At 40.1% G+C, this 12,419-nt stretch overlaps 1 pseudogene across 1 annotated transcript in view; it reads left to right on the top strand.

Annotated features, from left to right (window-relative positions):
• LOC309574101 (transmembrane protein 263-like) overlaps window positions 1-12,419 on the top strand; it is a 199,869-nt pseudogene that overhangs the window by 96,760 nt on the left and 90,690 nt on the right. The window lies entirely within an intron of this gene.

The following is a 12,419-nucleotide window of genomic DNA, read 5'->3' as shown; positions in this document are numbered from 1 at the left end:
GAGAGAGGGACTGGCAGCTGGTTTGTTTTTTGGTTTATTTTTTTTTTAATACACCACAAAGAAGTATGTCTGCCAATTGCCTATCTGTTTCTGGTAGATGTCCTAAGAACCCAGTGTGCTACATCAAAGACAACTGAAGGGGTGGCTGGGAAAGATTGTCTACTTGGTAATGCCAGCTTTTTATGACATTTAGCTACAGCAGAAAACAGATAACAGATCTGAGAGAAAACAGCCTAATGAGAGTATTCAGAGGTGTTGAAATAAAGATAATATTGTCTAGATGGTGACATAAAAGACAACTTTGTGTCTGGAATGGTAATGAGGATGTTTCTACCTTTTAGGCTGCTGACAGACTTTGAAGTAAAGACGGGAAGAAATACAGGCAAAAGGTGGCCAGAATACAGGGTTGTAGAGAGCATAAAATACTGGAAGAAAGAGTTACCAGAAAGTGCTGGAAATGCACCCATCCTACACTTTGCCCTACATTGTGAAAAATAAATGGTAAAGCTATGGTTCTACCATTTGAGAACTGGCTGATAGTTAGCCCCAAATGGGTGTAGTCTAAATAAAGATCTTAAAGAAACAGACTACAGAAAGCCTTTTATTAACACCCCTGTCAGAGCTTTTGCAGTGGGTCCGTGAGCACCCTCACACACTTCGGTGTTTGTGGCTCTTTGCAGGCACTGCCACGCTGAGAGTTCAGCCAGCAGCAGGACAGGTTTGGTTTGTCCTCCCATGAGATCCTGCCCATCTGGTTTCTTCTGGCTTGAAGCTCCTGCATGACTTAGCTTACCATCTTGCAGTGCTTCCTTGCAGCCATCTTTTGAACATGCCTTTCTGCATGGTTAATCTTGTAAAAGCTGTGGTTGATTCACAGCACACGATTGCTTGGAAGCTGTGTTAAATCCTCTCTTTTGGTTAGCAGAATGAAACCTGATAGCTTGACCTAGAAATTGAAAGAAAAGAGGCAGAAGGGAACGGATAGCTAATGGATTAACTCCACAGAGCGGCTGAGATAAAGGTTCCATGTTTCATTCTGCTGCTGTTTCAACAAAGGGAGGTTTTTCTTTAAGTGTCTGCTTTAACCCATGTGGATGGATCTCTGCTAGTTGGTGACCCAGGAGAGCAAAGAACTTTCATCTGCACCAAAGGACTGCACAGGTCCTTTTTCTTCCCTTGCAAACTTATTTTAAAAATACAGTTCCATTTTATGTAGTGAAAATAGTTAAATGCCAAAGGTGAGAGGCTAAAAAGACGGAGGGAAACAGCAGAGGGAAAATGTTAGCCTAATGGTTGGCCTAATGAAGAACATGGTTAGAAAAGATGTTGAAGATGGCAGGGACCATAAGGGGAGGTGCCTCTGCTGCCAGTGAGAGAAGGAGCAATTCAATGACCAAATCATCATTATAGTTTAAAAATATAATGTACAATTATCACTGGGTTTCTGAAAACTCATAATGCTTCTTTGTATTTTGTGGGAGTCTTGTGGTTGATTAAGCAGTGGTCTAATTTCCATATTATTCTGAAGGATTCTAAAAAAATCCAAAAAACTAGTGTTTATTTACTGCCTTGCAGGTGGCACATTTTCTTTAGACGAGCCTGTTTCCTATTAAGAAGATGCTGGTCATTGACATTTAACATCTGTGTCCAATAGAGAGCACATAATTCTCTGAAGGAACTTAGGTTCGGGAATGAGGCAGGGACCTAAAATTGGTTGTGCTCCACTGAGACATTCATATTTACTGGTGTCTGAGAGATGCTTAGAGGGCTTGCCTGATAAATTATTCTGCTGTCTTGCTTGACTCTGTGGCTGAACATTGGAAAGATCGCATTTTGCCGTTAAATGAAAAATACAGGGACAAGAAGATGTCTGTCTCCCTGGTCTGCCTGTGTGATGGCTTTGCTGGCACCATCCATCTTGCAAAGCTGTGCACTTTTTAGTGACCTAAGAGATAAACTCTGTGTCATGCAGTGTACCCTGCTTCTGATCAGCTGTAAAACGATCATTAAAAGAGCTCTGACCTTTCAGTTTCTTTCCTTATATAGTTTCTGGAGTGATCTAACAACAGTAAAGTGACAGCCATGGAGTCAGTAGTTCCCCAAATAATTTTCTTTAGTTCATTGAGAAACCCTGCTCCGCAGCCAAGAAACTCACAACATAGTTTTAAATAGATTTTACATACAATTTTATTTTTATTTAAAAAGCAACAGTTTCTCTTTGCTTGGGATTTGATACATTCAGATCCATGGGATATAGTTATTTGTAATTTTTTTAATTTTCTTTTTTCTCTCCTGGAATTTTAAAACTGTAATTTGATTCTTTTGTAGTTTATAAACTTGGAATTAATTTTTTTTCTTCTGAGAAACTTTTTATTTTACTCATGTAATTTTAATCTTTTCAAGTCAAAGGGCGGTTCAGGTATGTGCTCTCTCTTTGCATTTAGACAGCGTTTGAGGTGCAGCTCTGCAATTTATCAGAGAACTGAGATGTGACACCTGAGCTGCTTGGCCCTGCAAGTAATACTGATTGCCTGGACACTCAGAGGGTTGAACTGCCTTGTCTCCTTTAAGCAAGTGTTCCAGTGAGGGTGCTCAGGGTCATCTTGGCTTGTGGTTTCTCTTCTGAATCAGAGAGGGAGTCCTGGAGGGGGTGTCCTTATATTTGACCAATTAACTGAAGGTTTTTAAGTTTCAGTAATTGTCTCTTTGGAGGAATGCACATCAGTTAAAGAGCTACATTATCATCCAGAACAACTGGGCTACACAGCTAAACAAATCATCTAGTAAGGGATGATCACAGGAAGATTCTGAACATGAGAAGTGCCACCTGAAGCAGGGACTAAACAAGTTGTACATTGAAAAATGGAGGGTTTAGCCTCACACATGTACAGAAATGATCTTCAGTGCTGCGGATGATTCTTTATCTGTACATTGACAGGTTTTCCAAATCATGACATAGCTTAAGCTGTGACTTCCAGTTTTTCTTGTGCCATGACTTGTTGCTCTATACTTGTCAAGCAGAATATAAAAACTCAGAATATTAGAGTGCAGATATGGAGAAATTAAATAATACATTTACACTCTTATCACATCATAACTCCCAGTGTCTGTACTGCACGCTTTGAGATAGACTTACGACAGGAATAAATTCTGCTCTTCAGCTGGCTGATGATGCACTTCTTGATCCTTAAGTGAGAGTGAAGGCTTGAGGCAAAAGATGTTAGTTCTGTAATAGCAGTTAAAATATAATATATACACCTAAAACAATTGCAGTTAGGCATTTGAGACCTTCACTTATGGTCTGTGGACAGGACAAAGTCTTGGCATGAAAAGAAAAGAGATTCGGGAATTTCAGACCCCAGACATGGGTGAGAATGAAATCTGCTTGTAGCCTTTGAGCCCAGGTTCTGAGGTTGCCATAATAGTGAGATGCTGTAGTTGCAGATCTTATATAAAAAATAAAAATACATATCATTTATATTTTTGTTCTTAATGATAACACACTCAAGCTATTTTTTTTCATACTCCAGGTGAGATTCTTCGCTCATCATGCAACTCTGGGAGCTTAAGCTGTATACAGAATGCTAATATTGCAAGCTTTGAGACAAAACCCAAAATACTGACAGTGATATGAGTAGAAGGCTAAGTTGCTTCAGATTATAAACATAATGAATTTGCAAGACCTGTGATGGCTTTCAAGAAATCTTTTGTTGTTCTGTGTTTTTGAAGAAGATGTATGAAAATCATCTGAGAGCAAACAGGAAGTAGAATGGCACAGGAGGGAGTTTTTCATCACTGTTGTATATATCATTTAGCACAACCTTGAGTTCTGTCAGACTTAAATGGCAAGCTCACTGTTAGTTTCAATTAAAGTGTTCTTTAATCTTTCCCTTACTTTGCTCTCTCATAAATAGCATTATGGTTTTCAGTGCTCAATTCCAGGGTTCCCACCTCTACTATCAGGTTGTCCTTGATAGCTGGGAGAATCCATCTTGCTACAGGTTCAAGAGGTCTGTCTCGGGAAACAAGGCCCATAAAATACTGCTTAACAGAAGGTCTGTTGGCAGTGTGGACCCTGAACATACATTTGGTAAGTGCCAAAGAAAGAAATGAAAATAAAGAAAATAAATACTCAGTACTACTAAACACTTGCCAATGCACTGAGTAGGAGAAAGAAAATAATAAAAAGAACCACTTTTTATTAATGAGTTTTCTTAAGAAGAGTTATTTCTTACTCTTTGAAATATGCTTATGGTATTTTCAGTTTCGAACTAAATAGAAAGGAATGTTTTGTGAGGGGTGCTTGGATTCAACCCTTCTTCCCCTACAGCTTTCATGCTGATAAGCTGCAAAGATCCCAGAAGCAGTTTTATATATGACTGTGACAGGTTTATTAGTAGATTACGTGGTCAAGGTGGATTTATAAAGGGATTTTATATGTTTGGAGCTTGTGAGATATTCTGAGTTTCAAACTCACTACAGTTAATTATTCCCAGAAGAGATAAAAGTTTGGCAAAAATAAGGGAAATCTCCCTTTCTCAATCACCTGACTTGATCCTTCACAATCTAATATAGGTGAAAGAGATAGGTAATGCTGACCTTTTCAATCCTGGAATTACAATCTGCTTGGCTAGCTTTGGTGATAATTCAGCAATTCTGTCTAGGAAGTGGCCCTAGAGCCCAGGCTGCATGTAGCCCTATTAATGTTTGGCTGGATTCCAGTCTAAATAATACTCAGATTGGTAAACTAGAAATTGAAATTTCCATTACTAATATGCTGAGCTGGCCATCTTGTTTTATTGTATTGTTTAACAGCATGTTGCCCTGTTGAGCAAGTCTATGTCAAACTTGAATGAATGCTCACAAAAGATGCTATGTCACCCCCTTCTCAGAAGCCACTGGAATTTCATGATGCCTGTATGACTTTCAACTGATACTCTCCCACACAGACACTCACTCACAAGTCTGTAACACCTTTGTTATTGTACTAAAAAGATCTCGTTGTATTTTTAATGATTTTTTGCTTCGCGTTGTCTGTATTAGATGCGCATTTTCTGTATGGGGACCACAGGACTGAAACTGTTGTCTTTTTCATGGGGTCAGTGTAGGTTACTGGTTTTGGAGCTATTTTGCAAATGCAGTTTTTGTGAACTTTGGTTTATTTTTTGTTAATACAGAATACCAAAAAGCAAAGGTAGCTTGTCAGCAATTGATAATTCTCCTAACTTTTAAGGGCATAGGAAAGATACTGAGGACAGTTACTGTGCTGCTCTGATTGATGATATACCTTCAGCAGTGGTGGTTCACTTCCCTGCTACCCATCACCATGCTTCCTTGAAGGCAGGAGAACCAAATAAGTATGTCTATTCTGGACTTGCCACCATTGGAGCAGAATGTCAGCCTTGGACCAGCGATCTAATACCTGATTTAATTCAATCCTGGAATTGCCTATCAATTCTCATCAAAGGTTGTCTATTCTGCCTTTATATGAGGAGCCACTATCAGCAGCATAAAAGCTTGTTTAAAAACGATGATGATAGAAAAGTGAGATTCCCCTGCTGCTGCATCTGTAGCAGGGTCACATGTACTGGAAGGCACAGGGAAACTGAAGAGATCTTCTCAACCTTCTGAGAGATGCAGCAGTGTTAATTTAGTCTGTTGTTATATAAGATGTACCACTCTCTGCAAGCAGATGCAGGTAGAGTCACTGCTGAAAATAGTTGCTGGTAAAATACTCATCATTTTTTCGTGTGTCAATTATATTTGTGAATAGCCTTAATTTTCCTTATCTGTGTCACCTGGCCCATATTCCAAGGTCTCAGCTTGAAGGGCCATTTAAGGTCTTTGCGTTTTAAGAGTCCCAGGATATGGAAGAGTTGTTCCAGCCATTTATCTCTCTGCCAAGTCAGCAGCTGTTCAGCTCCCTTACGTCCAGTTCCCTCAGCTCCTTTTTGCTGCCCACCTGTGTGGGGCAGCACAGGGGCAGTGCAATGGGAGCCGAGGGGAAAGAGGCCAAGAAAACGAGTCCTGGCTGGAAACTACAGAGGTAGGTATGGTACTTTTGATGGAGCAAAATAACACCTTCCCCCAAAAGAATCACTAAATTAAGTGGACATTTTATTAGGTGGTTGTCAGGTAAAGAGCCCTGTGGGGCCATACAGAGTTCTTAGGAGTACTGTTTGGACTCAGCAGAAGTTTGAACATGGCCCAGTTAGACTGGCTTTCTGGTTTTAGGCTGTCTTATGCTGATGGGGCCTATTTTTTTTTCCCTAATCCTGATGATTCTACAGAAGATCATTAATCTCATTTATGTATATAGCTAACCTCTAATTTGATTAATTTTACTTTGAGGAGAGGGGCTGAGGTTTGAGGAGGCCTCATCCAGGCTGACTGATTCCTTGGCTCTGTGGTTCCATGCTGCAGGCTGCCAGTTCAGCTCCAGCCATGCCTCTCTTTGTAGTCAGCAGCTTTGTCAGCAGTGTTGACTTGCTTGTGCTATCTGGGGGCACCAGCTGGAGTTGTTTGGAAATGCTGTCTGCGAAATAAGTCACGAGGTATTTTCTTTCTTAGCATGAATTTAGTTTTCAGGGCAGTGACCATTTCCAAAATTATGTCAATTTGTCTGTCATGCAAAAGTTCTCCTTTGCCTGAGACTTCATAAGCTTTCTGATGATTATTTCTGGGTTTGGGAGTTACAGCCATAACAGTTCTTCAGGCCAACTAGCTTTGCTCTTGCATAAATTTTGTGGTAGTTTTTGTTTGCTGGTTTGCAAGAAAATTTCTGTAATGTAAAATGTAAGGTTTCCATGTTGGGATGAAATATAATTGTTCTCAAAAGTGCAGATTATAGTGTGGGAAAGCAGCCAATTCCTGATTGAAAAAAATTTCATACTGCTGCATGTAAGCTTGACTCGATTTACATAAGGTCACTGTTTTATCTGTCAATGCTTGTCACAAACTCAGGAGATGATGTAGTTTATATGATATGGAACAGGTTTTATTTGTTGTTGTTGCTGGGTTTGGGACTTATGCATTTTCGTTTGTGGTTTTAAGTAAACACATCCTACTGATGGCAAACAGGGTTTAGAGTGTCCTCTTACTAAGGACAGCTATAGTGCCGTCTGTTCTCAGCTTTTATGTTAAATACAGACAACTGTGAAGCAGATTCCTTGTTTTCAGGAGATGAAGCTCAGCTTTGGGCTCTACTACAACCATCCTGGTTAGGTCTACCATGTAGGTATGTAATTATATGTATACAGTTGTGTATGTACATACCTGTTTGTAACCAGAATGGTGCTCATATGAGGAAAGATTTGCTGATAGAGCTGCTTTCAGAAGGAGCTTGAAGAATTTCTGCTTCCTGTGATAAAGCAATTTCTAAATTTCACTGGGTATTTTAGCTGTGATTTGACTCTGTTAAGATAATGTCTCCAGTCAACTTTGCCTCTGACAGGAGTAATTTCTGCTCCCAGTCATTCGTTCCCTTGCTCATCTCTGTTGTTAGTGTAAAAGTTTGTGCAGCTTTGTGGGAAATCAGATTGAGGAGCTGACATGGGGTTTTTGGTCAGGGCAGCCTAAGGGTAATAAGAAGAGTCTGGGGAAGGAGGAAGGACTGCTTTCAGCAGCAGTGTCGGCTTATGGCAGCTTTGCCCATTAGTGATACTGCAGCCAGAGGCACTGGGATTTTTCAGAAAGGAAGCATCAGTCATTTCCTGAAACTGACTTTTGCAAACCAGTATAGGCTTGGTGTGGTGTGTGCTGAATAAAAAAATTTACACAAATCCAAGGAACCAGTTTCCACTTGATAATACTCTGGATGGATTAAGTATACGTTTGACCTTTTAAATTGCCCTGTGCGCATTTGCCTTCAATGTGTGTGTGTGCCTGCTTCAGCATCAAGAGATTATAAACTTAGCTTGTTTCAGGCTCCTTAGTTCTGCTCTGAATCATGTTGGCCATGGGCACGACACAGCTGTAATTCCATTCTGGGGCTGAAAAATATCAAGTTTTTTGTTCAGGGAGAGCCTCCAGATTCACTAGTCATCTGCCAGGTAACCAGTCTGGGAGGAACTGAGGGCCCGTGTCCTGGCAATTGCTTTTTATGAGGATAGTGATTATGTTCAAGAGGATAGAATGTACATAAGATGACAGAGAGAGACCTTTTTCTGCTTTACTTGTAAAGATGCTGGATTGCAGCTGGAAGTAAGTGATAAGGAACATAGCAGAGCTGGAAATGAGCACTGACCATCTTGCCTTCTTTCAAGTGTGTTGTGCCCTCTTGGGACATTAGAGAGCTTTCTGGTTTGTAAAGGCCAGTAAATGGCTGATTAGTGAGCAGAAAGGAGCTGTAAATCCTTCCAAAAACACACTTTGCATTTTTATTAAGTAAAAAGTCCCCTTGAATGATGTATGACCAAATGTGTTTATATTTCCTATCAACTAAGCTAATTGATACAACTCATTGTACAGAGAAGCTTATTTTCTGCATTTCATTGCTTTATCTTAGTCTCTATAGGCTAGAAATACATATCCTTCTTGTAAACTAGCAGTGACCTTCAGGGCCAATAAATTCCATAGTTTTTAAGCAGAAATAAGCATGTCGTTTCATTGTTCTCTGCTCTTTTTCCACAGCTAATCTAGATGCCCTCTAATGTTGGCCACCACTAGAGTGTGGACAGTTAGCTTGTTCATTGCTTTTGAACTGAGGAAAGCCTTAGGAAGCCAAATCAACCTCATTCAGTGTGAGGTGTCAATACAGTCGTGAATGTGATCACCAAAAATAACAAATGTAGCAGAAACAGGTAGCAGCCATAAATGTCCTCCAGTTTCTTCACAACCCCTGTTCATGCTGTCTACTTCGTTTGAGATGAGGAAATAAGGTGGACTGGAATTACAGTGCTACCAGGGAAACCTGAAGCAAAATCTATGGATAAATATCCCTGACTGACTTGAGGACTGTGCTGACCTGCCCTTACTCTTCTTCACTGTCAATGGTTTTTAAAATCTTTCCTATTTTCAAGTGAAATAATGCAAGCAGCTAGAGAGCAATCTGAATCCAGGCTTTTCTTATATGGTTGCTTTAACAAAATGTGTATTTTCATTAATCAAATACAAATGCAATTAATTTTATTGAATTACTTAATTAGAATGAAGAGAATTCTGTGGAGAAAATACATGGAACTAATGAACTTGATGCTGTTTAAGCATCTGGAATTGAGGTAATCTTAAATTTCAGTGCACATAACAAAAGTAATTTGGGTTCAAATAATTCTCTGTTTTCTAGACTGTACCTTTAAAATTCTTCACAGCTGGTAAAAGGAAAATGGTTCATTGCCTTATTTTTCCTTTTGCTTTCTCTGCTTTAGTTGAATTTGGGAGGGTTAAGGTTGCTCCAGTGGCAAGTGATTAGCTTGTCACTGTGCTTTTTTTTTATCATTACCTGCTTGTCATTTTCAATCCTCTTCCCTAATTCTTTTCTATATAACATCTTATATGCATTTCTTCTATCATCTGGGCATCCTCTGCCTCTCCTTTTCTCTACTTATTGATTTTTTAGCTTTCCTTTCAAGTATGCTTATTACTAGCCTGTGCTATCTGGAGTCGTAAGTATGCATGTTGCTTAGTTTTCCATGGCTTAGAGAGACTTGGCTAGCACCTTGTTAAATAGGCTGTGACTATTCCTTGCAGACGGATTACATGCTAATGATGAGAAGGGATCTCTGTGCTCAGCTGTACAGGCACCAGTATCAGCACAGCTCCTTACTTTGCTTTGCATTAACTGAGTGGTTCTATCTCCTTTTTGTGAATTTACTGACTGACATGCTGCAAAATGTCTCTCCCCTTTTCTCTGGTTTTTTCACCTCGTATCTGGGTGTGTTGGGATACAGAAGGGATTCAGTGTGAGATAGGGTTGTGTTTGTGCTTGGATGCTGTAATTACCTGTGTAAATCTGAACTGCTCTTTGAGCTGAATCACTGCATTCAAGTGGTGTTTTCTGCTGTGCCAAAAAGCTGTGTATCAGGGCCTGATTTTTTTTCCCTTCCTTTTTCAATCCATGGCACAACAGGTAGGACAGTCTATTTGCTTTATGTTCTCAAGACAGGCATATGTGCAATCAACTCCCCAAGACAAGATGCTGGGTCTTACACTGCTTTCAAACAATCCTGATTTTCAGTTTCCACTCAGTATACATGACATTCACTTAAGTTTTGGTGGAGTGAAAAGCAGCAGGGCTGTGCATCTAGTAACACTGTTCTATTCTCTCACAACTGCTTTTCCCCAAAAGAAAGGAAAAGAGAATGGAGGCAGGGGAAGGGAAGCCATAGACTTTTCCAGCAATAAAACATTACTGTTTATCTGGGTTTAATGCACTCTTAAGGAAAGGATCTGATGGTAGTGCTGGGTTTGGAGATTTTAGTCCAGTAGTCCCTAGGACAGATGAATTTTCACTTGCTTTTTTTGGCAGAGTGCTTTGTATGTGTGACTCAGTGAGAAAAGAAGTAGCTGGAACTTTGGATTGCTCAGTGAGACAGCTAGGAAAAGTATGGTTGCAAATCCGTGCTGAGTTTTTCATGGGGTTTTTTTCTCTCAGCATGAAAACAGAAGTTACTTCCAATTTTTTTTTCATCAGTGTAAAACCAGAGGAACTAAACTAAAACTTTGTTTCCTCCTTCTCTTTTTTGTTTTTTTGTATTTTGTTTTCATATGCCACAGCCTTTTATTTCTCTCTCTTACAGTAGCTTGCTGTACCTCCAAAATGCCACTTCTAGTGCACACTGCCTGCAACTGGGATTGGAAGAAGAAAAACTGAAGTTTTGCAAAATGAAGGGCCACATTGGCAACATCAGCAGATTCGTGGTCTGCCCTGTTCCTCCCCTTCCTACTCCTCCTGACCCAACACTGTGTCTTCCTTCAAAGCCTGTCTTTGATTAATTCATCATCTGAAGTGTTAGTCAGCTGTGAATGCTCAGAGACACCTGGAAGGAGTGGTAGGTCTGTTTAGAGAAGTGTTGGCTGCTGTGTTTGGAAGTAGCCTGTGCAGGATAACCTCTGAAAGCCAGCATGATCTATAGCTCATCCATGGATGTGAGTGTCAGTACACCTGCTCATTATCCCGTTACCATTGCAGTAGAAAACGTGACTTGAAGATGGAGGAGAGAACTTTGTGTGAAAGGAGAGTCTGTGCTGCCTGGCCTCGTAGTTGGTCCTACACGCCAGCTCATCACCATGTTGTTGTGAGGTGCATCCACACCTAACATTTATTGTGTCAATGGTGATGACATTCATCTGCTTCTTTGATGAGCAAACCAGAAAAATCACTGAAAGGAGAATAAGAAAATGCAAAATGTTATTTGGAAGGGAGGGATGGAAGGTAAAGGAGAGGCCCACAGCTGTGTAGTTTGACAGGTCTTCACTTTGTACTGGGGTATACTTAACACTTTTACTCTCTATGTTGAGGTTGACTAGAACTGACAGAAACTCTTTTACTGAAGACAGTTGATCTAGCATTTCAGTGTAGTTGATGCCATGTGATACTTTCTTTTCAATCCCAGGAAATTCCCAAACATTATAAGACACTAGAAGATGGTTTATTTCACTGACTTTTCACTAGGCTGAGATTGTAGGATCTCCTGAAGTAGGTCTTTGAGGCAGTGGAAAATCTCATTTTCCTTACTACAGCTAAGACATCTCCCCCTTCTCCTTCCTTCTGCTAAGGTTTGGAAGAAAAGGCTGTGGTACAGTGAGGAGTGTTACACTCAGAAGGTTTATTCTTAAAATATGCTGGGCTCTATATGTTTAAGACTTTACAGAAGGCTTTGTTAAATCTTCTCTGTGTGTTTTGCATACCTTCCCTGCAGGGCAAGAGCACCCTGCTGCTACAACCATAGATAATGGCCCTTGAGTGTGGATAGTAGTCCTGAAAAATTGTCCTGTCAAAGTGGCGTGGTTGGAGTTGTTTGGTCTGGGATAACTTAATACATGTGAGACTGAAAATAATAGTTGGCCTGGCTCTGGGTGCAGCCAGATTGTCTGAGACTCAAACTGTACGTTCAGAATAAGATCTTTGAACTGTGTTTGTCTAATAATAATTTTTGTAGACTATATAGTGTGGCTAAGGGGAAAATCAGAACGTGAGTGCCAGATGAAAGAGACAGGGTGGTTCAGGTGATGTGTTATCTGTTTCTTCTGCTGACTGAGAAGGAGTAGTTTCAGAGGTGGATCTGCTCAGTTGCTCTCTAAACATTTTAAAGTTTCTTTCAGGCTCTTGTTGTCAGGGAGAGCTACTTGTAACCCAGAATCACAATGACAGCACCTTCCAAGGATTTGTTTAGTAATAATAAAAAAATGTAATATATCAGAATTCCTACAGAAATACTACAGTGTTGTCTTTATATTAGATGTGCATAGATGTCCATTTG

This window comes from Coloeus monedula, assembly GCF_965178545.1.
Source record: "Coloeus monedula genome assembly, chromosome: 6".
NCBI lineage: Eukaryota > Metazoa > Chordata > Aves > Passeriformes > Corvidae > Coloeus > Coloeus monedula.
This window is presented reverse-complemented; position numbering and strand designations above follow the sequence as displayed.